At 40.2% G+C, this 27,643-nt stretch overlaps 1 protein-coding gene and 1 long non-coding RNA gene across 5 annotated transcripts in view; one reads left to right on the top strand and one right to left on the bottom strand.

The window, feature by feature from the left end:
* The window catches only part of PPM1B (protein phosphatase, Mg2+/Mn2+ dependent 1B), a 71,053-nt gene extending 63,221 nt beyond the window's left edge, over positions 1-7,832 (bottom strand). For all 4 annotated transcript variants that reach the window (XM_075535984.1, XM_075535985.1, XM_075535981.1 and 1 more), the window contains exon 1: positions 7,404-7,832. The gene's annotated coding sequence lies outside the window, so the exon portion shown is untranslated. The remainder of the gene's footprint in view (positions 1-7,403) is intronic.
* A 589-nt stretch (positions 7,833-8,421) lies between these two features.
* LOC142430713 (uncharacterized) overlaps positions 8,422-27,643 on the top strand; it is a 37,192-nt gene continuing 17,970 nt past the window's right edge. The window contains exons 1-2 of the long non-coding RNA XR_012780658.1: positions 8,422-8,690; positions 20,767-20,863. This is a non-coding gene — a long non-coding RNA (uncharacterized LOC142430713). The remainder of the gene's footprint in view (positions 8,691-20,766; positions 20,864-27,643) is intronic.

The raw sequence follows: 27,643 nt of genomic DNA, 5'->3' as shown, positions 1-27,643 counted from the left end.
AAATGATTTTTTTTAATTACGTGAGACTGGCTCAGTGACTCTCAAATGAAAACCAAGAGCCATTAAACTTTAAAAATAAAAAGTACTTAGAGACACATTAGGCCAGTGGTTCTCAACCTTCCTAATGCCTCAACCCTTTATACAGTTCCTCATGTTGTGGTGACCCCCACCCCAACCATAAAATTATTTTTGTTGCTACTTCATAACTGTCATTTTGCTACTGTTATGAATCGGGCGACCCCTGTGAAAGGGTCATTCAACCCCTAAAGGAACCCATGCCTTAAACTAATGCTGAATATACAATATTTGTGTAAACTTGGGATACAACTTCACAAACGGGATCATCACTAGCAGTTATAGAATTTGAAACTAAGCACCTATTTCATACCTTTAAGTGCAACAAGACATCTTATGTGGATAAACAACTAAGTGTTCAAATAATACAACACAGTTATGGCATCAGGGGAAGTACTTTTAAGTATACAGTACATGCCACCATAAGCTTTATAAACCAAGAGGCAGATTTGCTCCATCAGCCAACTTCAACAACAGTTATCAAAGGGCCAGAAAACAAAGCAACAGTCACAAAGCAGTGACAGTGTTACCAGACACTGCTGGGTCAACCACTGATCTTTTCAGTTATGCTCACGAAAGAATAGAAACAGCAGCAGGATCTTTTTCAAATACAAATGACAACACATGTTTTAGAGGCGCACCTTAAGTTGTTTGTACCACATGTGTTATTGTCTTGTGTCTCCCCTCCTCCTCTTATTCCATCATTTCTTCCATCATCCCCTCCAGGAAGTTTTCAGCCTAGGGTTAAACAGTAAACGGAAATACCTCATGCTCTCAGCAACTCGCGTATCTTAATTTAGGCTTTTCTTGGTTCACTATTCAATCTTAGTGTCTTTTTCTCAGATATAACATTTTCTCATCTCATTTTATCACTTCATATTCCAGTTTTCCCATCCATTTGTTAAAGACAGCAGAAAATTTTTAGAAGATCTTCTAAAACAGTGGTTCTCAGTCTTCCTAATGCCACAACCCTTTAATACAGTTCCTCAGGTTGTGGTGGCCCCACAACTATAATTTTTTCGTGGCTACATCACTGTCGTTTTGCTACTGTGATGAATCAAGCGACCCCTGTGAAAGGGTCATTCAACCCTCCAAGGGATTGTGACCCGCAGGTTGAGAATCGCTGTTCTAAAATGTTTTAGAAATGATGATGGAATCCTATGTACAAATGTGCTGGTACAATTTATGTATGGATAGTTATAAGAGCTATGCGAGCCCCCAATAAAATGGTTAATAAAAAAGACTTAGTATAATATAAAAAACACCATCCAATTAAAATTTCTCACTCTATGTTTAAGCCATTCACAAAGGAAGCCCAGATGTAACATAAATTTAAGTATTTTTTTAATCAGAAGGTAAGCTCTCTGAGGACAGAGATTTCCACTGTTTCAAAGTAGCACCAGGAATAATAATGAGGTAGCTACGACCTGAACACTGTCAACTATACCAAATTCTCAGTTGGTTGAAGTCTAGGTTAGTTTAAAAAACCAGTCTTCCATGTCAAAAGATGACAGCCCTTTCATTCTATCGCTTGAAGTTTGGGTCACTTACACTCCATTAATTCCGTTGACTGCCTTAAATCAGAAGTTAACTCTTTGTCAAGATAGGTGAAACATCCACCTACTTAGATTTTGCTACTCACAAGAACATCTATTCATTTTCAATGTTAGGACTGCGATTATTACAGACCTGTATCAAGAAGACAAAATGTAATTTTTGATTTAAGAATCAGTGACATAAAAAAAAGAAGCAAAATGTGTTGATAACCTTCAGAATTTCACAAATGACTCCTCATCCTCATTACCAAACTTACTTCTTCCTCCTGAAGCCCATACCTACCACCTATGAAAAAAAAGCTATTCACTTGTTTTATTTTCTGTATTATGAATTTGATTATACTTTATAATATAAAATACATTATAAAAGTTTCCCATGAAGAAAAAGGTTTTCCATATTTTAAGCACACAAACATACTTTATATTCACAACTTCTTAGAGGGGATCATTCTAATTAAAAAAAAATCACACCAATATTACAGACAGAACTCGTCCTGCCTTTATTCCTACAACTGGTCTCAACAAGTTCCTTATAATTCAAATGAAGTCTCTCAATGACTAACCATTTTACTGGGTCATCCTTTACTCACAAGGATGGAAACCAATTTTTCCAATTAGTGATATTTCTAAACTTCAAGACTTCAATTTTTCAAGCAACTTGAATCAATTAAAAGCCAAAAAATACGGGGGAGCAGGGAGGGAGGGGAAAAATGAAGAGCTAATACCAAGGGCTCAAGTAGAAAGCAAATGTTTTGAGAATGATGAGGGCAACAAATGTGCTTGACACAATGGATGTATGTATGGATTGTGATAAGAGTTGTACAAGTACCCAATAAAATGATTTTTAAAAGCCAATAAATATAATCTTGATATTTTCCAAATACTTCAAAAGAAAACTCTGAGACTATTAAGTCAGAAAAGCTTCAATGTGGTAAGCTACACTTACATATTACACACTATATTAAATGTTTATTATATAAACAAATACAATGATTACAATTGGTTGTTCAACTATTGGGTTCTTGAAGCTAAACAAGTTATTACTAAGGGTGTATCATTATAAAAAGTAAAAATCACACCAAGCAATACCAAGAGATTGTAGATGTGGTTACAAGCAAACAAAATAAGAGGTTCTGAAATTGATTGTGATGATTGCTCAACTCAGTATGATGAAATGATTAAACTGTATATGTGAAGTATACATACCAATAAAACTTTAAAATTATATGCAAACTCTTCTGTTATGATTTACTATTATTTGGAAGCAAAGGGTTTGTGTCTGCTACTAAAGTTACAATTGAAAAGATGTAGCCCAAAATGAATGAAAACTTTTTTTAAAAAGTATGAAGACCCTATGGATTATCTGTTTCTCTCCAGGGCATAGAGTCAATGTTGACTCACAACAACGCCCCCACCCCCGTAGGTTTCTGAGGCTGTAACACTGTTTATGGGAGTAGACAGTCCAGTGTTTCTCCTAGTGGTTTCAAAAGTCCAACTATGCGAGTCCCAACGCTTAACCAATATACCACACACCACCAGGGTTCTTCATGGGATTTGACTTGATAGCAAAACTTGGGGTTTAGGCCTCGTAAGCGAGTACGAAATACCATTTACCAAACCCCAAACCAAATTTATTGCTAACAAGTTAATTCTGGCCCACATAGTGCCACTATTAGCAAAGGAGAACTTCCCCCTGGGCTTTCAAGTTTGTAACTCTTTAGGGTAGTAGAAAAGAAAGCCTCATTTTTCTCCCAGACCTTGCAATTAGCAGCCCAACACATAAACCACTACACCACACTAAATCTTCATATAATCTGGGAAATAAAATATAGACTACACTTTTGGAAATTTTCATAGCATTATCAAGATTTGGTAAAGAGGTTTTTAGTGTCGTAATTCAGCTACCTGGTCAAATCACTGAAATTAATTTTAGCAGTGGTCTCTTTGAAGAGCGAAACACAAATGTAGTGTTAAAGTATAGGTATCTTACTCTTCTGAAATCAATACAAGACTGCATCTTAAAAAACAAGATATCCACAGCCACCAAATCTATTCCAACTCATATTGACCCCCAGAGGACAAGAGTAGAACTGCTCCTTGAGTTTACAAGACTGAGTCTTTACTTTAAAAAAAGAGAGACCCACAGCTACCAAATCAATTCCATCTCCTATTGATCCCAAAGGACAAAGTTGAGCAGTTCCTATGGGTTTTACAGAAGCAGCCAGTCTCATCTTTCTCCTTCAGGGTGGCTGATGTTCTGAATAGTGGACCTTATGGCTAACAGACCAACACCTTAACCCATCAGGTCATTAGGGTTCTTTTGAATGTTTATTTCTTAGAAATTCCTTAGAAATATACTAAAAAATTGGTTATAAAAAATTGGTTATAAATGGTATATAAGACCACCTTAGCATACTCAAATTAGCCTAAAAGGCTTTTGTTTTTCCATTATTTTAAATCAATGTATTGATGTAAACACTCATCCCCCAATGAAAATCAGGGATAAAAAACATGAAATTCAATGAGCTCATGTACCTTTTTAATCCCCCAGAGATGAGCTGATGACAAGCTTCAATGATTTTATTAAGTTTTATAATATTTAAGCAAAAATTAGAAATAACAATTCCCCAAATCAACCCTGCCGATTTTTTTTTTTTTACTGAGAAAAGGAAAGCGTCTAGATCATCACAAAATCTGGCACCCATCCAGAGTCTATGAACTTTCTCTTATCCCCAATTACGAAAAATAACCCATTGCCATCTAGTCCATTACTGACTCATAACAACTCAATAGAGGGTTTCTCGGACTGTAAATCTTTCTCCCTGAGTAGCTGATACAGGTTTGAAACGCCAACCTTGCAGTATGCAGCCCCATGCTTATCCAACACAGAACCACTAGGGCTCCTTATGCCGAATTAATCATTCTTAAGGAACAGCTCCGCTAATCTGATGAGTCAGATACATTTTGCAATAAAACTTTAAAGTCACTAATATAAATAGGAACACTTTCATTTCAAAAAACAGAATCAAACACAGGAATGAAAATGAAGCACAATGTGAAAAACCACTGAATATCCAGAAATTCTTGTTCCAAACAATTCTCTTCCCACTAAAGTTTTTAAGCTATTACTTGAATAAATTTTGCCATTAGAATTTTAGAATAAAAAAAGCTTTTAGCAGTGTCAATTGTTTGCCAAATAATCTCTGCTTAAAAATCAGTGATTTGTAAAAAGTCTTATTTCAGAGTGAAGCACACTGTATTTTAGTAAGCTAATTTTACTCATTTACACGAATTTTAACCTCTCATATGAAGGCACCCTGTAGTGAGAGCTAGTCTACTTCACTACTTTCTTTGCTAAGTAACTTGGAAGAAAGGCCTGGCAATCACTTTTAAAAATCCAGCCTCTCCCTACAGAGCACAGCTCTACTGACACAGGTCTCCAAAAGTGGAACAAGCTAGATAGCCAGCAAATAGTCTATATGCTCATGTCACAAAACACACCAATGAATGTGAAAAATTAAATCAACCCCTAGTATTACATAATTGCACACGTTTACCAACGGATTTACAAGAGCATGGTTTACCTCAGGACAGTCTGCACTCCAACTATAATCTCAACCAACTTTTTTTTTTTTTAACGAATCTCTACATCCATTACAGAAGTTCCACTCTGGTAGATTTAATTCAAAAGACTGAAGAAATGTTATGGTGTAGTCAAGAATGTGACTCTCAACAAGAGCTAATTTTTTTTCTTACCTTGTCAATTTGTGAACAAACAGCTCTTTGAAATACCACTAGTTAAGACTGTCCTCCATCCCTGTAGTTGAAGTAATCCTAAGGATTTAGTAGGGATACATGTGCATTACTGACATGAAGCAGCGCTTACTAACATGCCTGTCACACCTTTGCTGGAAAGGCTTTCACCTATTCCTGGAGTCTTCATAGAAATCAAACACCCAGTGTAAAGAAAACAGGTGTTGAAAACTCTGTAAGTCACTTCTAAGAAAAGTCAGCACAACATCAAGAGAAACATCTTCCTAAAAACTGGGGGGGGGGGTGACAAATCAAATAAAAAGACTACTTCATGATAGTGCAATATAAAGATCTGCTACAGAAACTTTGATAACACTCTCAGACAGAACAAACAAATGAACAGAAAACCTTTAAGGGAAAAAAAAGGACAAAGGCAGCTTTGAAAGAAGGTAAGAAACACAGTGAAAAAAAAAGCCAGGATTATGCCAGAAAGTCTTTTAAGTTAAAGAAAAAAAAAATCTGTTCCAAATACTAAGTCTTAAAAGACTTAAGGCCTGCCCACTTGGGAAGACTACAAAAATATTCAACTGTAATATAACTTTATTCTTTTAAATAAAAAGAGCCTGTATTCTTGAAAAAACTATTATAATACTTAGGATAAGTTGCCTCACTATGTAGAAATGCTCTATTTAAAAAGTAGGCCAACAAAAGAAACTTTGCTATTGCACAACAGAGAAAGTAAATGAAATAAAGTCTCTTAACATTCAGCGTCCACGGTATGTTTCTTCATCTCCCGGAACACACTGTGACTTACGCTGTCTACCTTGGACAACTTACCACATCGACATCCATGCAGAAGCGCACATAAAATAAGTTCCTTTGCTAATCCCACAATAAACCTCAATAATGCTCACATCACAGGAGTTGTAAATGCGTGCTAAGGGAAAAATATTTCTTTTCCCAAAATAGCTCCATAGCACCAAGACGACTCAAATTCCTAAATAATCCTTTAGGAGTCTCCTGCCAACTTTATTTTGATACATTAAACATGTGGAGCCTATTTTAAAAGGTCGTAACTGTGACTTCATCGTAACAGCTTCCTAGTGGCTCCTAAGTGATCTTAAAAGTTTTCACGGCGGTTGTAGTGCTAAGTGAATACTGATGAATCTGGTTTGCTATCAAATGCTTGAGCAGCCTTTCTGCAAACAAAATGGACAAACGATACGGATCGGCTCATCCTGACATTAAAGATCAGAAGAAATAACTTCTCAAACACCTCACTGAGCCTTGCACTTTTAAAGTGCTTTCGGGGTTCTTTTTCGCACCCCATTTTGAATCAACCTTTTTTTTTTTTTTTTTTAAGGATAGCTCGGTGATACTATTAAGTAGACGGATTTGTCAAACGAAGCCGGTTCAGCCCACTCTTTTTTAAACTTTGGGGTATTGCATCCGAAGCCAGAGTCGGTCGGATGAGAACTTCGCCGGTAAAAGGAAGGACCGTGCTGGGGGAGACGGAAGAAACGCCCAGCGTCTGATCCGGGAAGAAATAAAACACCCCAAAACCTACTTAAAGCTACTTAGGGGGGGAAGGTCGGGGTGAGACGCACACACACGAAGCGGAAAGATTGAACGAGGAAGTGAAGCGCGGAGGAGGGCAGGAAACCAACGGTAGAAAGGTAGTGTTTCCCACCGGCAGGCACCCGAGCGCGCCGAGTTCGGAGCCCGGGGCAGCCCCCGAGCTCCGGCGTGAGAGATGCTGCGGCGGCAGCCGTTGATTTCCAGGCGGGCAGGTCCTCGCCCGGCGCGGAGGCGGCGGCTGGGCAAGGGAAGGGGCCTAGCCCGGAGCAGGCCCGGCGTCCCGCTCCCCCGGCCTCCGCGCCAGCAGGGCGGGCAGGCGACGAGGAGGAAGGTCAGAAGCCGTGACCGCGGCCCGGGGCCACCCCGAAAGGGGTCGTGGGCCCCCCCCCCCAGGTGTCCGCGAGCCGTTTCCCCTCCGCCCGGGGCGCGGAGCGGCCTTACCTGAAGGAGGGAGGGAGGCGAGGTCGAGGGCGTCTCGCTCGCGCCCGACGCTGAGCCCCCCGGCTGGCCTCAGCCCAGGTTTCCAACAGAGGCGAGACCCTGCCTTCGCCGCGGCCGCCCCTCGGGGTGCTCGGCTACGTCCGCCGCCGCCTTCAGGGCTGTTTACACCGCCGGTCCCCTCACGCCGCCGCCGCCGCCGCTGCCGCCTTCTCTCCACCCCAGCGCCGTCGCCGATGCCGCCGCCGCCACCTCCGCCGCCGCCGCCTCGTCTCTATGGAGCATTTTCCAGCCACCGAACCCTGAGAAACACAGACTCCAGCCGCGCCGGCAGGAAACTCCCCCGCAACTGCTTGGGGGGACGAGTGGGTCAGAACACCGGCGGCTTTTCCGCCATTGAGCAGCAGCCGCTCCGCTCCTTCTGCAACCCCCTCCCCGTCCCCCTGTTCTTCACCGCCCCTCGGAGAGCCCCGCCCCCAACTCCCACCCATTGGGAGGCCGCGTGTCCTCTCGCTGCATTCGGTTTGCGGAGAGCTCTGTCAATCATCGCTCTCCCGCCCAGTGGGCAGCCTTCGCTGCTTCGGTGCTTCATTTTCCCCGCCCACACTGCCCCGCCTCTGAGTTCTTCATCTCCCATTGGGCACAAATGGTCGCCTTCAATTGGTCGGCTCACCTATCCATCAAACACCGCCCACTGAGTGAGATCCAACCTTTTATTACCATTTACTTCATTCAGCACCGCCTCTGCTACATACGATCTCCCCGACGTCGGGGACCAACCCACCCTACGAGCCATAAGTGGACACCTCTGTCAATCAAGTAACGCCCACCTGCGCCCCGCCTCACTAAGGCCGAGCCCTATTTATGCCCATTCCCTATAGGTCCAAATAGTGACCCGAGCCCTCAGTCATTGGCTTGCTCCGAGTGTCTGTCAATGAACTAATTTTCAAGTCCGTCACACCGGCTTTTTTTAAAAGAGCGCGCAAAAGGCGGGGAAGTATCCGAAACGTGATTGGTCAGTCTTCGAAAACGGTCAACCCCAGGCTGACTGTGCGGATCCTGCTTGTTCCTGCGAAAACCATGCCCCTGATTTTTTTTTTTCACCTATACACCTTGAGTAAAACTAGAGCTATAAAGGAGCCAACGGATTGTCCAGTTGTAGGTGCGGAGGAATAATCCCACCCAAATTGCAGGGAGCTGACGACTGATTGGCTAACGAAGTCTTCTTTGGCTGTCATTGAAGGATGGGAACACCTCTCTCCGGCGTCGAGCTTGTGAGGGGTAGAGCAGGTGAGGACCTGCAGCCGTCCGAGAAAGGCGGTTGTTTTGCTTTAATCGAGTGGGGCTCACGCGGGAGTGGGAAGCTCAGAAAGCCAAGCTTTGGGGGAGGTGTTGCAGAGAGAGAAAAGCCCGGATGTTCTCTAACAATGAAGTCATCACCGACCAATCAGAGTTGTTGAGCTGAGAGCTACCTGCCTGGTCTGTCTTCAGCCGACCAGAAAATGAAGGAGTGGGTGGGAAATTAGGGTGTCAGAAGAGGCCCAAATGCAGTGTGTGAAAACAGAACAGGTGATCCCTTCGGGAAGAGTCTCTGCTGTTGGAAATTACTTTTGTTCTGCAGGAACTGACATTAAACTCTGTCATTTCCGTGTTTTGATTTTGCCAGATATGACTGAAAACCAGGGTTGGAAGTAGGCTCATTCTAGTTCTAGCCCCTGCTGGGAAATTGCATCTTCCTAGTTATGCTGAATTGGAATCTACATTTTAATAAGATCCCCAGGTGGTTCTTTACATAAGAGACGCTGATCGCAGTTCCATTGGTACTTGGGGGGGGGGTGGGGAGGGAGAACCAAGAACCCCAGCCTTCTATGGTACCTGGAGCCATTTCCTTTAACCTGCTCCACCTGGGAATTCTTATGTATACTTAAAGAATCATCCGTTTTAATTTAAAGTTAAAATAAAACTCCTGACTAGTCTCTGACGTTCGTTCTAGTTATTGAGTGCCTGCTAATTGCCAGGCTCTGCACGTAGAGCTGGGGATACACAAATAAATTAGGCAATCCCAATCCAAAATGAGAAGTTCTCTAATTGAAACGAGCAAGGGATGGTGGTGGTGACATAAAGGATATTCCCTGAGGATAGAGTTCGCTAAAGCAGACTTCCTGAAGACACAAGAGGAGTCTTAAATGAGCTATAGGAGTTCAATGGGCAGATTAAGGCACTCAACTTGATTCCTCCAGCAACTGATGGAAATGCCAAGTTAATGCTCCCAACCAGAAACAAAATTGCAATAGAGATGTTCTAATGCTTAGCTTAGGGAGGAAGATAAGACTTTTAACTCTAGTAAAGAGTTATAGTCTGGAAAACCCACAGAGGCCTGTAGGGTCATTCTCAATTGGCATTGAGTTCAGTGAAAAAGACTTACCTTAGGACATGCTTTTTCTAAAGAGCCCTGAATGAATTAAAGCCTCATTTATACTGTGATGTAAATTAGTTTGGGCAGATGATGCCAGCTGAAGGGCCAAGAGAATTCAGTTAAGGGCTGCCAATGTTTGGTGGAGAAGGAAAGTTTAGGGATAGGCCGATTTGCCTAGGCCTGTTGAGGATAGCAGAAATAAAATCCTGGTTCCGTTTAAAATCTTTTTAAATCTATGCTTACAGCTTTCCTAAGGATGGTATTTTTCATTCCACAATGGCTAGACCACTGACATCAAAATTGGAATCACCTACTCATGCCCATAAAATTAGGGACTCTGAGGACATGGTTCAAGAAGGTGAATTTTTAACCAGTTTTCAAGATAGTTTTTAAACACACTGTTCTAGGGTACAAAATAGATACCAATCTCAAATACAATTTAAGGAGAATATTTCTTAAGTCTTAAAGGAAACAGAAACACAGACATTTCATCCAGATGTGGAAGGCCATTAGGACCAAGTCAAAATGAACTCGCAGTCGGGATGCTAGTTAAATAAGATTTGGACCAAAGGAAACTTTATAATTGGCGGCAGATCAACTTCAACATATCATAGGTACAAGTGGGACTACAGAAGCAGGTACAGGAGCATGAGTGGGACACTCAGATTATGTTGGACAGATGAGCTTGCAAGATTGGTCCAGGGCCTTCTAAATAAGGCAGACAATCCATTTATTTAAAAAAGAAGGGCAAGACTGATAAGACAGGTATGGGCCCCTGTATAGCCATGTCCAGAAAGGACACACCCAGGGAAGCTTTTAAAGAGATTGTCCTTCCCTGGGCTGGTTGGAGGTAAAGTACTTTCCAAATGCACTCTGCCTGAGGTCAAGATGATCTTTGGTTAATAATCTGAAGAAATTCAATGGAAACTTAATCTCTGTGGGGACCCTGTGAATGGATTTGGGTCTATTATTGTCTTCCATAACCTTCTGCACACCTAGGTGCTCAGATTTTAAACTCTGCTTCATCACCAGTGTATGAGACTGGCGTGGAGGCAGCTGTTAGCAGAATCTCAGCAGTTCCACTTCTACATGCATTTCCAGAGTTTTCCAGAGTTGAAAAGAAAAACAAAAGAGAGAAAAGTAGGCCTATTTTGACCTCACATTCCCTTGACTCCTTCATTATCATTATAGAATCAGATCACTCTCTGGAAAGCTCTCTTACGTGACTTATAGAATATATTTCCTTAAGCCCCACGCCTTTGATGGGCACACCTCTCAAAAGGAAGGGACTCTGGGAGCTCCGCTTTCAAACTAGGAACTTTGGTAAAGATCAGAAAGGTGGGGACTCTGGTCTAGAGAATCCAAGAGACCTCAGAAGGCCATGACAGGAGTTTCTTAGCCTAATTCATATTCTTCTCCCTTTCCCTTGGTTTACCTGAAATTAATAAAAAGCAGTCACTTAGGTGGTCTATTTTTATTAGTGCCTAATTATGATGCAGAATGCTAATGATTATCTTATTTCATTTTTCAATCCATTTATTTTTAAAAGAAGGAATGTTGAGTCCTATTCCAGGTGCTGAGAACCAGAGTCCAGTTAGCTCTACTCTGTTGTATGCTCTGTCTTCTGATTAAAGCACACACACACATACACACACACACAAAAGGAGGGAGGGGGAAAAAATAAAGAGGACCTGATGCAAAGGGCTTAAGTGGAGAGCAAATGCTTTGAAAATGATTAGGGCAAAGAATGTACGGATGTGCTTCATACAATTGATGTATGGATTGTGATAAGAGTTGTATGAGCCCCTAATAAAATGTTTTTTTTAAAAAGATATGAAAAAAAATTTTTTTAAGGTTCAACCATATTAACCATTTGTATTAGCGCTTTAATTCTCAGCACCCTGGTCACAGAAGGTTACTGAGGACAGTAGAAGCCCAAAACCATTCCCAGAACCCCCACATAAAATAAGCCTGCATTGAATTCTTTCAACTATTGACAAGGAAGTGAACAGTCTTCCCCTCAGGTAGAGTACACTGAAAAGTGGTATTACCTCTACTTTTTTCCAGCCAGCCCTGGGAGGGCTGCCTCCCTTAGGGGCTAGCCTGGGTGTGCCCTTGATGGAGCTCACCACACTAAGGAGTTGAATAGTCCTGAGTCACGCCCTGCCTCCTTTAGTCAGAAAGCCCTGGCCAATCATGTAAACTCATCTGAACAATACAATGTAGGATCCCACTCATGGTCCTAGTCTCCCTCTGTAGTCCCACCTACAACTGAGATGTATTGACCTACAACCACTGTAGCTCTCCATCTCAGCACACCTTTGAACGCCATTGTGACCTCCTGCGAAAGGCCTCCCTTGTCTTTGCCATTTTCAAGCCATCATAAATTAAATTAAATTTGTAAAGTTAAATTTGATGGCGCCGTCTTGTTGTGGTTACAACAGTGGCAAACTATCAACCGTGCCGCAGGAGAAAGACTTACAGCCTCGGAATCCCGCAAGGGCGGTTCTACCCTGACCTATAGGGTCTCAGTGAGTCAGAATTGACTTGATGACAGTGAGTTTGGTTGGGGTTTTAAATTTAATTTCAGATGTGAGGTATCTTCTGTACCCTAAAACACATTCTACCTTTGAAAGGTAAACTGGTGCCCAAGGTTGATGTAACTAAGTTTGGACTTCTACACTCTCATCTTCAGTACCACACCCCGCCATCCTGCCCCATCCTCCTACTCCTCAAGTTGATTTTATAGTGCAGGCCAATGGTGGCATTCAAATAATTTAACAACTGTTCACTGCCCTAATGACTGTTTTAAGTATAAAGAAGGTATGCTGGAAGGTAGTTTACTGTTTCATACAGTTAATACTTAAATAAAGAATAATAAAACAGGTACACAAAACTAGATTATAGTATAAGAAAGAGCTTTGTGATATTAATGAAAAAATATGAAATAATATCTGACAAAAATGACAAAACTGTTATTTAAGATATTTCCATACTGCTTGTGTGTCATCCTCACTTGTAATGTTCTTTGCTTTTATCCCAGCATCATCAGCTGCATGGTTTATCCGTAACCATCTTTGCGCTGTAGTAGGATCCCATTCCTTGAGAGATGGGCCAAAGGGACAATAGTCATTGTGTTTGGTGTATCAGAAACAAGTAGCTTATCTTCTCTGAACATGTTATGTTCATCTTTGAAAAACTGATTTCTACTTCTGGTGAACTTATAACAATTGCCCCAACAATATTTTTAGCTCTTGGAACACTTTCCGGAATTGCGTAATTCACCCAAATATCTTGTGGGAATTTAAGACATAACACAAAGCTGAAATGAACAACAGAGCATCAGCCTATTGTTATTTGGCCCCTTTTCCCCTCATGGTCTATGTTCACTAAAGTAACAAACACACAAGAATAAAAACATAGTGTTTCATCAAAAGTATGAACTTTGTGAAATGAATAAAGAAATATCACAAGCATACCTGGGGACCAAATGGATATTACTACAGGCACTTAGAATGTGCTGTTGTGCAGATAAAGGTTAAAAAAGAGTAAGGAATGTAAATTTGTGCTTTCCACATTGGGCGCTTGCCCAGCCACCTACTCTAAAGAGAACCCTGATTACAAGTGCTATTTTAACAGCGGTGTGCCAAACGCAACCAAAAATCCGGTATCGGTTCTCCGGAACCAGTCGCATCACGGGGGCAGCCTCTGCTCCTTTCCTTCAGGTTAGGACCACCCAGTGTTCTCAGGCCGGGCCTAACAGAGGCCGCTGCATCTCCTTGGAACCTGAGGGAAGTGCAGAGCCTCAGCCTCACCCTACAAGACCTATTGAATCAGAATCTCTGCCCTCTGTGTTTCACAAATCCTTCTGACAAGTGAAGGTTATATATGATAGTGGGACAAGAGGAAAGTAAAGGGAAATAGAGGAAAGAACTAGGAGGGCAAAGGGCATTTATAGAGGTCTAAATACAGGCATGTACATATGTAAATATCTTTATATATGATGATGAGGAAATAGATCTATGTGCATACATCTATACATTTAGTGTTAAGGTGGCAGATGGACATCGGGCCTCTACTCAAGTACTCCCTCAATGCAAGAACACTTTGTTCTATTAAACTGGCATTCCATGGTGCTCACCTTCTCAACATGATTACTGAAGACAAAGCGGGTGCATAAGCAAATGTGGTGAAGAAAACTGATGGTGCCCGGCTATCAAAAGATACAGTCTGGGGTCTTAAAGATTTGAAGATAAAGAAGCGGCCATCCAGCTGAGAAGACAAAGCCAACATGGAAGAAGCACACCAGCTTATGTGATCACGAGGTGTCTATAGGATCAGGTATCAGGCATCAAAGAATAAAAAATCAAATCCTTGTGAAGGAGGGGGAGTGTGGAGTAGGGACCCTAGGCCTATCTGTAGGCAACTGGACAGACATCCCCTTACAGAAGGGTCTCAGGGAGGAGACGAGCCAGTCAGGGTCCAGTATAGCTCCAATGAAACATACAACTTTCCACTCGTTCTTTAATGCTCCACCCCAACTATCATGATCCCAAGTCTACCTTATAAATATGGCTAGACCAGAGGATGTACACTGGTACATATAAGAGCTAGAAACACAGGGCATCAGGACAGATAAACCCCTCAGGACCAATGATGAGAGTAGTGATACCAGGAGGGTAAGGGAAAGGTTGGGGGGGAAAAGAGGGAGCCTATCACAAGGATCTACATATAGCCCCCTCCCAGGGGGATGGACAACAGAAAAGTGGGTGAAGGGAGACATCTGACAGGGAAAGACATGAAAAAATAATAATTTACAAATTATCAAGGGTTCATGAGATGGGGGAAAATGAGCTGATACCAAGGGCTCAAGTAGAAAGAAAATGTTTTGAGAGCGATGATGGCAACAAATGTACAAATGTGCTTGAAATATGGATGGATGTATGGATTGTGATAAGAGTTATATGAGCCCCTAATAACCTGATTTTTTTAAGAGAAAGAAAGAAATAAATCCTTCTGACAGGTCTTATGTCACTAAGACTAAAATTTGAGAACTGCTGGTGGCTCAGTGGGCTACACCTCACCACCTAACCAAAAGTTTAGTAGTTCAAACCCATAGCTCTAAAGGAAAAAGATGAGGCAATCTGCGTCCATAAAGATTTATAGCCTCAATAACCCTATGGAGCCCTCAGGACTGAGGGGATTAATCCTTTATTCCAGGGTATCTTGGAATTCTGTAAGAAGTGGGCCATGCATGCTGAAAACTTACCTTAAAAATTCATTACAATGTTACCCTTTGCTCCATGTTTGTTACTGTGTCTTTTGATATTTAAATAATGTTGAAACTACTTATCACAAGTTGTTGTTTTTTAATTATTATTATTTTAATCCTTTTATTAGGGGCTCATACAACTCCCATCACAATCCATCCATCCATCCATTGTGTCAAGCACATTTGTACATTCATTGCCCTCATCATTCTCAAAACATGTGCTCTCCAGTTAAGCCCCTGGCATCAAGTCCTCATTTTTCCCCTCCCTCCCCATCACAATTTGTTTTTAAAAGCACATCAGATTTATTTTTAAATATCTTGGCTATGCCTTACAGGAAACTGAAACTAGGCATGTTTTCCCGCATAACAAAAAGGGCAGTGCTTCCAAGATTAGATTGTCTTATTCCTGGATTAGAGCGTGGTGGCGACAGCTTCGGGTAATTCAAGGTGGTAGATCTAGCTTGAGGGAGCCAACATGACCACCCCGAGGTTCAAGAGAGGCCAGAAAATTAGGGATCTGCGAATGCATGAATTGCTTAGAACTGAGGTTCTCAAGCTTCTTTGCGCATCAGAATCGCTTGAAGAGCTTATTAAAATATGGATTCCTAGACCCACTTCTAGAGTCTCTAACTTAGTAGATTTGGGGTAGATCATTGGTGTTTCTAACAGATTCACAAGTGAGGCGGATACTGCTGGTCTGGAGAACACCTTTGTGAACTCTGTCTAGGCTGATGCTGTTGCCCAGAAGCATGGTCACTTGACCTTTCTGAACACGTTAACAGTAATATTTCTGCTTTTTCTATGCACAATGAAAATAAACCTAAGCAGAAATAAAAAATCAAGAATTCCTGGCAAATACAAGTAGGTCTTCAGTGTACCCAGTCTTCTATTCCAGGGTCAGGAGACACCAGGTTTTGCAGCTTTTTAATGTTCACCAATTGGATCTGGTATCATTGGTCATACTTTAAATGAATTTGAACTCACTGCCATTGAGTCAATTCCAACTCACAGCAACTCTGTTGGACAGGTTAGAACTGTCCCTGCGGTTTCTGAGCCTATAAATGTTTATGGAAGCAAAAAGGCTCATCTTTCTTCCGAGAAGTAGTTTCGAACTGCAGGCCTTGTGGTTCGTAGCCCAGTCAGTAAATCTACTACACCACCAGGGCTCCTAAAGATCATATAACTCTCTTAGATTGTTTTAGCCAGGGTCCTGTGTGAAATGGGAGGTGCACTCAAATTGGGGGAAAAAATTTTTCCCCATCTTGCCCACTGATATTCCCCAGAGAAAAAATTTCTATTATTCTGTATCATCATGAGCTGCATAACATCCATTCAGGTAATGGATAACCACATATATATTTCAATTTGGAAATTTTCAGGAGACTCTAATAAAGGGACTACTTACAAAGGAGCAGACAAGATAAACCATAACATCTAGTATAGTACCCAGGCACCAGTAATGGGGGGGACTTTATCATCCCTATACCTGCGAGAGGAGGGGAGGAATTATGGAAACTGGTAGATGGTGTGGTGTGCAGAAGGTCCCCTGACAAGAATTCTTCATGGAGAATGAATACCCCAATATCAATCTCCTCCCTGTCTTTCTTCTGTTGATGCTACCCATTGGCCCACCCCAGGAAACCTGCTCATACTCGTCTTGCTGAATCTCATTTATTGCAATGAATGCTGTACGTAGACCCACTGCCTTCTAGAAACCAAATATTAAAGAGATTTTTTTAAATGTAAGCAATGCGTCTCTCTTTACTAGTTTAGTTTTGTTTGGGAACATAGTTAGGTTTCACTAAAAAAAAAAAAAGTTTTTTATCCGAACAGGTAATCGTTTATGATTACTATTTTATGCATTCATAAATATTTTAAAATGTTTAACCAATCAATGTTTATAGAGACAGCCAAAATAAAGGCTCTTTGGGGTACTCAATAATTCCTACAAGTGTAAAGCGCTTCTGAGATGAAAACATTTGAGCACTGTTCTAAATCCTACTATACCTAGGAGCTAGTGCCCAAGGTAAACCAGTTGCAGTCATTTTGAATCAAGTGGGAAGGGAAAAGATGGGGAGAGAAGAATGAACCAGAAGGAAAGTGCCTTCTGTTCTGATCTCTCCTTCCTTCCCTTCCCTGCGAGAAGTCCTGGTGGTCTAGTGGTAAGGTATTAGGTTGCTAACCACAGAGCAGCAGTTTGAAACCACAAACCCCTGAGAGAGAGAGAGAGAGAGAGAGAGAGAGAGAGAGAGAGAGAGACTGACTTTTCTACTCCTGTGACAAGTTACACTCTACCCTGCCCTATAGGGTCCCTAGAAGACAGAATGGACTTGACAGTGAGTTTTGAGTTTTACATGCCTTTAAGCCTCTTATACAGTCCCCTTCTGTAAATCTCCATACATTTATTTTAAAGAACCCACTGCCATGGTCAGGAGTCTGATGAATAGGAAGCCTATAGGACAGAGTAGAACAGAACCTTTGGGTTTTCAAGACTAAATACTCACGGGAGCAAAAAACTCATCTCTCTCCTGTGGAGCAGCTGGTACATGTGAATCATTGACCTTGTGATTGACAGCCTGATTCATGATGTACTGCCTACCAGGGGTCCTTATGGGACCATAGCACTTTACTATTCCAATTCGAGAGCACCTTTCCTATTCTACCTCCTAGTCTACTTACTTAGGTCATTTCACTGTTCCAACCTTTTCTTTTTTCTTTGTGGATGCACACGAGAACTTCTTAACCTGGGATCTACAACATCTAAATCCGAATCTACTGCCACCAGGAGAGCCACCCTCTGAAGCCGCTCCAAGGCTTTCCAGGAGTCGACAGACTCATCTTCACCCTGCAGAGTGACTGGGGGGTTGAAACCTCTGGTTTTGACATTAGCCATTCACCACTCACCCCACAGCCCTACCAGTACTTGCTACAGAGTCTCAAACTCAAAACTCACTGCCATCAAATCCATTCCAACTCATCGTGACCCTGAAGTCCAAAAGGATCTGTAAGTTGAATCCAGGAGCCTATAAACCTGGATGCAAAAAAATGTACTCATTCATTGTGACTAACTTTAAACTGTTTCGGAAACAGTGTTCAGCTATGAACCCAAAGACTGGCAATTCAATCCACCAGAAAACCTTCTGAAAATCAACCACTGAAAACTCTATGGAGCACAATTTTCTACTCAGACACACATGGATCATCTGGACTTGTAGTTGGCAGTGCTTTTGTCTCATTTTTTACCTTGAAGTGTATCATGTCTTTCAGTTATATATTTAGATAACAAACCACAGGAATATTATACATACCTGTGACTTAATTACCAACATAAATATCATCTTTTATACCACATTAGAGTTGTGGAGATCTTTCAACATATCATTTGTACTCATCATCTTAAAACTACAGGAATTACTTGATCCAGATTTGCTTAGCACATATATTACTATATCACAAATGTGATTTTTTTTTGTTTGGTCACTGTATTTCCTTAGAAAATTAATTTCATTTAGAATCTTATGAACCTCATTAACTCATTTTTAAAACAATTCTTTTTTTCTGAGAAGGAATCTACAGGATCCAATAATAAAATCCTTGGCCAAAATAGGATGAAAAAATCATAGTCCCCACTAGAGAGTAATCTCTAGTCCCTCAAGGAATTATGGATCATGGTGAATGTTTACTCTTTATTTCTTGAATTGAAGTTGGACGCTATCAGGTCGCTCAGTGGGTGTCTTTCCTTCCCTCAGCACCCTAAGACTGAATTGAAACCCCAACTCCACTTCCTCCAAAGAGAGGAAATTGATCAAGCTGTCCCCATCCTGTATGCAGTCCTCTGGCCTTGGGAACCAAAACCGGCTACCACAAAGCCAGCTCGTGCTTTGTGCTTAAAACGAATGTTATGCACATGAGACGATTGAGCTTACGGCTACAATACAGTAGATGTCACTTTAAAAACTTCTCAGATAGAGCCCGAGTATAAATTCTAGAACGTTAAAAAAATGTTTTAATATTCTTGACTGTGGATAACTCCAATAAAAATTAGTTATAAGACAAGCAGTTTAGCATTTATGCCCAAATTCATCTGCATCATTCATGTACTTTATTATGTCTTGTCTTCTTTTTATAATCAACTGTACATTTCTGCCAACTCGTGGTGCTTGGCTTCTTAGGGGTCTTACAATTTGCGCATGCAATGTAGTGGTTTGTTTCATGCTTCAAAAACCTAAAGCAAGCATTGCCCTACCGCTCCCCTTATTTCCCTGCCACATGTGCAACAACTTTCCTGTTGACTTGTCCAAGCACTCTTTCTCATGTTGCTACTTATTAGCTGGCTGGCTCCAGCTAAGCTCCTTAACTTCCTCGCACAACCCCCTCCCCAGTTACCTCATCTGTAACGTGGGGATAAAAGAACCCACATACAGTGTTGTATTGAGTACTGAATGAGCTAACATATGGAAAGTGCTTACAACAGTGTCTACCAACAGTTCTATCTAAAATTACCTATTGTTACTATTTTGGAAAGATATCATATTTAGAGGTGTGGTAGCCAGTCTATGACCATGACCATGAAGGAATAAGCTTGAGGACAAAGACCAACTCATTATGCCTAAATGTCAGATTGCTTACTACAGCACCTCCAGAACCACCCTGACCCTGACTTTCTCATTAACTTTGGTAATAATTTTCTTTTTAAAAAAATCATTTTATTGGGGGCTCATACAACTCTTATCACAGTCCATACATACATCAATTGTGTAAAGCACATTTGTATATTCATTACCCTCATCATTCTCAAAACATTTGCTCTCCACGTAAGCTCCTGGCATCAGCTCCTCATTTTCCCCCTTCCTCCCCGCTACCCCCACCCTCATGAACACTTGGTAATTTATAAATTATTATTATTTTGTAATAATTTTTCTTCTTATAAATGTATTTTTAGTGTTAGATTTTATATTACTGCCCCCCCCAAAAAACACCTTAACCAAATTCTCCTCTCTTAAGTCTTGCTCAACTTTATTGTCTTTGTCAAGACTTCCCCATTACCTTCTTTTTATCATTTCTCATGCCAATTAGTTTTTCCCATGTTTCTTTCCAACACTTGCCTTCCTCTCCATTAGCAAAGCTATCGTTAGTGACCGAAACCAAAAAACAAAGACAGCTAATGCTTTGGCATAGTCCTAATGAGAAATGTGGATTTCATATCAGCTGAAAGTATTGGTCATCTTCATCTGTTTTGTTTATAGCATCTAGCATATAGGAGACACTCAACAGATATTTGTTGAATGAATCAATGGATCAATGGGTGGATGGACAAAAGGTTGGATGGATGGAGTAAGATAGTTGAATAGATGGGTAAGATATTTCCAAGTGATTTTTCAAGCGATAATTTTTCAGATAAAGAAATCCTACTCTGCCAAATAAGTTTATTGATTAAGTTTTAAAACAAAGTTTATTTAGGACTTCTCAGAGCCCTTAATGCATTTGCACCATGGTGGGATTCAAAGAATTTAACAACTGGTTCACTACCCTAATGGCTGTTTATATGTATATATGAAGATAGTTTGTTATTTCATGCACTTAATACTTAAATAAGAACAATAAAGGGGGTACACAAAACTAGATGATGTTATGAGTTTTAAAATGTTAATGAAAAAACATTAAATAATACCTTACAGAAACGATAGAACTGCTACCTAAAAGATTTCCATGTTGCTGCTTGTGGTCATCCTCATTTGCAAAACTCTTCACTTGCATCCAAGGATCATCGGCTGGGTGAGTTTTCCTTGACCTTCTCTTCCCGGAAGGAGCAGGCTCCCATTCCTTGAGAGGTGGGCCAATGAGACAAGAGCCATAGTGTTTGCTGTGTTAGAGACAGGCACTTCTCTGCTCTGCACACACTCTGTTCATCTTTAAAAGCTACTTTCCTCAGCAATTGTTCGGACAAGGTTTGTAGCTCGCTGACCACTTTCAGGAATTGCATAATCCACCCATAACATCTTGTGGGAATTTAGGGCCTAACAAAGATGAAGCGTGTTACTCTCTTATTATTTGGCCCTTATTCTCTTTATGTTACATGTTTGTTTACTGAAGTGACAAAATGCAAGGGGATAAAAATGTAGTATCTCATCAAAAGCATATAAACTTTTATGAAATAAATAGATATTAAAAAGCATGGTTCTGTCCAAGGTGTTCTACCTATGGATGAAATGAACATTACTATGGGCACTTTGAATATGCTGTTTGTGCAGAACATTAAAAAAAAGAGTAAGGAATGTAAAATTGTGATTTCCACATTGGGGGGGGGTGGTTGCCCTGCCACCCACCTTAGAGAGGACCCTGGTTACAAGTGCTAGTTTAACAGCTGATTTGCTGAACTCAACAAAAAATTACGTATGGGTTCTGCCAAACCAGTGTGAACCGGCTGACTCCCACCACTGATGATCACATATTAAGACTTTTAAGAGAAGAAAGAGGGGGAAAAAGACTTGTAAGAGAAGGCTCTAGTATTTAGTGCTACCTGAGTTTAATTGACCAGCGAATCATTTGTTCTCAGCTAATATCACCCACAATTCCACAGAACATAGCTGAGAATTCCTAGGGTAATAGAGTGTTATGACTATTAATTAACAAATAAAATCATCAAGGAATAGAATTTAACTTTGGCTGGGTGTTCTGGACTCTATAGGGCAATAGTCTGCAACATCTCTGCTTTCAGATGGTTTCATTGGTGTATCACAGGTTGCTAACGTATCTCCCTCCAATCCTGATGCCTAATTCTTCTAGATATGGTCCAACTTCTCAGATTATTAGCTTAGCATATAGTTTGAATAAGTATGGTGAAAGGATACAACTCTGATGCCCACCTCTCCTGAGTGCAAAGTATGTCATGCCCCTGAATTGTGTTTGCCGTCTTACCTAGTATTTGGTATGATATGATGAAACGCCTTTGCCAAGTTGGTAAAACACAGATAAACACCTTTTGGGGGGTGTTTAGTTGCTTTTGGCTAACACTTCTTTTACATTAGTAATAACTTCCCTAGTTTCATGTTCTAAGCTAATTTGAATTTCTGTCAGTTTTCTGTTTATGTACTATTGTAACCACTTTTGAGTTATCTTCAGCAAAATTTTACATGTGTGTGATATTAGTGATATTGTTCAATAATGTCCTCATGCTGTTGAATCACTGTTCTTTGGACTGGGCACAAATGTGGATCTCTTCCGGGAAGTTGATCGAGTTTCTTGGTCCAGACAAATGAGTACTTCCAGCTTTGCATCTGTGTGTTGAAACGTCTCAAGTGGTAATCCAGCAGTTGGTAAAGGCTTTTGTTTTTGTTTGTTTGTTTGCCATTGCCTTCCCTGCAACTTGGACTTCTTTCATACCATTGATGCTACACTACTTCTTGAAATGGTTGAAACACTGTATTATTTTGGATACAGTGTCTCCATCTTCCTTTGATGTTTCCTGCGTCATTTAATATTTACCCATATAATCCTTCAGTATTGCAATTTGAGGCACATCCCTTTTGGTTTTCTAACTCAGGTCTTTGAATTTTTCATGATTATACTGTGTCTTCTTCAGCTGAAATTTCCTTTTTGGGTCTTTTCTTTCATATCATTTCTTCCCTGCCCGTTAACTCCCCTCACTATTCAAGAGTGAGTTTCAGAGTCTTTCTGACATCCATTTCAGTTTTTCCTTCCTTCCTGCCTTTTTATGGCCTTTGCCTGACCTCTATATGACGTCATTGTCATCTCACCATTTACCTCGTCTTCATTCATTAGTATTCAATGAGTCAAATCCATTCTTGAAATGCCCCCTAAATTCTGGTAGTATATACTCAAAAGGACGTGAAGATCAATAATACTAGAGCCGGGGGGGAAGGGAGACTCCGGATAGGGCAAGATATGACAAAATAACGATGTATAAATTACCAAGGGCTCATGAGGGAGAGGGGAGCGGGGAGGGAGGGGAAAAAAAAGAGGACCTGATGCAAGGAGCTTAAGTGGAGAGCAAATGCTTTGAGATGATTGGGGCAGGGAATGTATGGATGTGCTTTATACAATTGATGTATGTATATGTATGGATTGTGTTAAGAGTTGTATGAGTCCCTAATAAAATGTTTAAAAAATAATAATAGTAATACTAGAGCCTTCAGCATGGATTATACCTCAACCTAAAGAAAACAAACATCTACACCAATGGATCAGGAAGTAAAATCATGACGAATGGAGAAAACGGTGAAGAATATCTCTACTCCCTCCACCTAGATTCCACAATTATTTTAATTTTGCCATATTTGCTCCATTCCTCTCCAGTTACCTATCCGTATTTTATATTGTTACTAAAACACATGAAATTAAGTTGCAGAAAATCATATTAAACCTCTGTTTTAGCATTCATCTCTAAGAATAAGGGCCTTCTATTTAACTATAGTGTCATAACCACACCCAATAAAATTATGAAAATTCAATAATAACTTCCAATATTCTTTCCTAATTCACCGTTTTTTTTCGTTGTTGTTTGTTTTAAACCTAATTTGCCTTTCCTTATTGTCCCCAAATTGTCTCATATCTGTTTTTTCCTCACTGTGATCCAATAAGTTTCATAATTCACATTTATTCTTTATAGTTTTTATATATCTTTACAAACATTTTTTAACATAATAGTCTTATTGACTTGTCTTACACAATCCAATATATGTATTCACATCGATTCTGTGGTTCATCCCCTCAAATGGATCATACAGTCATCGGTGCTATCAGCTCCCCTTCCCCGCCCAAACTTTTGATCTAACAGTCACTCCTCCTTTTAAAATAATGGCATTGAGTTTTCATAGATATAGACAGCTTTAAGAGTACATTTTTAATTAAGATAAATAATGTAAAAGAATGTTTTCCATTTTTTTCTTGTCTTTAAAAAATAACTTCTTGAGGTTTGATGTAACCTCAAAAAAGAAAGAAATTTAACCTCGTCTGTTTATATGGCACTAAATAATATAGGCTCTGCAGGTGAAGAGAAAAATGTGAAGCTACAGGATAACGGATGGGGTTCAGCCATCCTTAGTTATGACCCCGTAGACAAGTTGCTTAGCTGCTATGGGGTTCACTTTCTGTCACACGAGAAAAAGAGCATGCCCACTTTGTAAATAAACATGGATACGAGATGGTTATGTAAATCCTTGGCATAGAATGGAAACTTATGAAATGCTGTTTTTCTTCCCTTAAGAATCTCCCTGCTTCCCGCCCCCCATCCCCACCCTTCTTCTAAGAATGGTATACTTTTCATATTGGTAAAGTTTTACAACTATTATTTTTTCCTTAAATATTTTATTGACAAGTTAATTACAAAACAATAAAACTCCAGATTGTGGTTTTGTGATACATTTTACCTTGTTTTGCGTTTCTTTCTTAAATAAATTATTTACTTGATTTTTTGCTGTGTTGTCAAGAATGTAAACAATTCTTATATACATCATATGTTACTCTGGGTATAATAGAGAAAACAAATCTACAGAAACTCATACATGTATAAGAGTTGTATATAAAGAATAAGTGGACATTAAGAAAGCGTCCCCCCCAAAATAAATAAATAAAATTAAATTTAAAAAAAGAAAGCGTCCCAACCCAATCCAGTACAAGTCCAACATTAGCCTATATGTCTGACACCGATCTACAAAGTCCTCCTCAAACTCACAAAACACACGCAATGATGCCGACTGCAGGAGGAAAGCCGAATCAGTGAACATGTAAGCATCTCAGCGCTGGCAGGGGGGTTCTCCATGCGGCTGTTCCAGCACCCAGAGCTGCATCAGGGTAGGTCTATGTGGCTTCTCCTCAGGGATGTCTTGCAGGAAGTGAGCTTTGCCAGCTGAAACAGGGAACTGGCTAAGGCAGTTGCACCCTGGTCTGACCATCAGAGAGCAAGAAACCCAAGAACCAGGAAAGCGAGGCTCACCAAGCCATTTATCTCTCTGCCCTTCAATTAATCCCACATGTGTTTATTGGCCAGGTTGGGACAATAAACCTTAACTATCACACATCAATTCAATAATTTCTCTGCAATTTAATGACACTGATTATTTTCTCTGAGTTGTAGAACATTCTGATCCTCCTTTTTCAAGCGGTTGCTTATGTTCCTTAAGTTCTTAACATAAACACGCTGCCCATTAATTTCCTACCTAATATTTTGATGTCATATTCATAGATCTTAAAAGAGCACCATGCTCAAGGCAGACATTCCTTATGAAAAAACTCCAAACTTCACTTCCATTGAGCCCATTTCCCACTCATAGTAATCCTACATGGCAGAGTAGAACTGCCTCTGTGGGTTTCTGAGACTGTGAATCTTTAAAGAGCAAAATGCCTCATCTTTCTCCCATAGAGTGGCCAGCGGTTTTAAACTGCTGACCTTGTAAATAGCAGCTTGATGTGTAACCAGTGCAGCTGTTTGGTTTCAAGACTACAGGGACTTCTATAGTTTATTGTGCCAGCCTGGCCGAAAAACACAAGTAGGATTAACTGAAGGGCAGAGGGATAAATGGCTCGGTGAGCCTCGCCTTGCTAGTTCTGTGCCAGGTACTCAGATGTGGGCATATCTGCATGTGGGCAGAGCCACCTGGAGACAGAGGAGCAGTTGTTCGGTTCCTAAGACCATCAGAAATATGTGTATTCCAATTGGTGTCTGTATTGATTATGATAAGAGTTGTATGAGCCCCCAATAAAATTATTTACAAAAAAAGAAAGAATATGTGTATTCCAATTGTTTTAGGTGACTCCTGTAAAAGGGCCGTTTGACCTTCAAAGGGGTTTGAGAACCGCTGCTCTAGTTCTTTAATGCTTCTTCCCTCCCCACTATCATGACCTCAATTCTACCTTACAAATCAGATTTGATCAGAACGTGCACACTGCTACAGATAAGAGACTGCAACACAGGGAATCCAAGATAGATAAACCCTTCAGTGAAAATAGAGATTCCAGGAGGATAAGGGGAAGGTGGGGGGAGAAAAGGAGATGAACAACAAAAAGTAGGCAAAGGGTAACAGAGGACGATGTAAGATATGAAAATAATAATCTATAATTTATCAAGGGTTCATGATGGAGGGAGGGCAGCGGGGAGAGGGGAAAAATGAGGAGCTGATCTCAAGGGCTCAAATAGAAATAAAATGCTTTGAAAATTATGATGCCAACATATGTACAAATGTGCTCGACACAATGGATGAATGTATGGATTGTGATAAAAGATGTAAGAGCCCCCAATTAAAAAAAGAAAGAAAAGGAAAAATCTGGATTTCCTGAAAATTGGAATTTTATTTTGTATATTCCCCTTTTCTGATTAGTATTCTTCTATAGAAGTTTAATGAAAATGTTCCACTTATTTTGGTTTCATGGCAAAGAAGATAGATGGTTCATGGAATTTGGGTATTTTTTAAAGTAATATCTGTGCCCTCACTTTGAATTTATTACATACAGTGACTTCTTAAAAGCAGCTTAAAATAAGTGCAGAACTATTACTATCTTAAATGAACATTACTTTTCTTAAGTGAACATTTTAATAGAAATATATTTTTAGTTTCCTTGTGGTTACCTTTCAATGAACATTAAATCTTTAAAATGGAATATTTAAAAATAATAACATATAATTTCAAATTATTTGCATGAAGATAAAGACATTATTCTAGTAGAACTATTCTTTTTCATGTAAAAAAATGAATTTACCTGGAAAAGAAATTAAGAAACCAAATTCATGGTGGGAGGGGAGTCCTCTAGAATTGATGTGATGATTGTATAATTCCCCTTGATATGATTGAATGATTGAACTATTGAATTATATAATATGAAATTATGTGCCAATAAAACTGCTCAAAAAATAAAACAAATTCATATGGAATGGCAAACCAAACCTATTGTCATCAAGTTGATTCCAACTCATAGCCACCCTATGTATAGAAAAGAGTAGAACTGGCTGAGTTCAAACCACCAACCTTTCCATTAGTAGCAGAGCACAAACCATTTGTGCTACCTAGGAACATGGACACACACAGACACATATTATATATTTGTGTATTTATATGTATGTGTGTGTACATATTTTTTTTTCTTAATGAATGTACTCCCACCAGAAAGCCAGACAACTTGTGTGTGCTTGTGAATAAAGGCAGGAGTTAAAGGAATCATTCTCGGCATAAACATACTACTAAATATAATGAAAACCCCACACACTGCATATGACAACATAGAGGGTTGGGGCCTCCTGAAAACATGACATTTATGTACAGCAAGAGAAGGGAACCTACAGATTGGGGGAGGACAGGGATTGGCAATATGTCTAATAAAGGGATAACATTGAAAAATCCATAGCAAATGCAACACCTCAATAAGAACATTATTTTAGTGCATAATGACACTTAAAATTAGGCAGAGGGCATGAATAGACAATTCACCGAAGAAGGTATCAAGATGGCCAATAAACGTATGAAGAAATGCTCATGATCACTTGCTATAAATCAAAACAGTGATGAGATACAACCGCACACGAGCACTGATAGCAAAATTAAA

This window comes from Tenrec ecaudatus, chromosome 17, assembly GCF_050624435.1.
Source record: "Tenrec ecaudatus isolate mTenEca1 chromosome 17, mTenEca1.hap1, whole genome shotgun sequence".
NCBI classification, from domain to species: domain Eukaryota; kingdom Metazoa; phylum Chordata; class Mammalia; order Afrosoricida; family Tenrecidae; genus Tenrec; species Tenrec ecaudatus.
The sequence above is the reverse complement of the archived record's forward strand: the minus strand, read 5'-3'. Positions and strand labels throughout refer to the sequence as shown.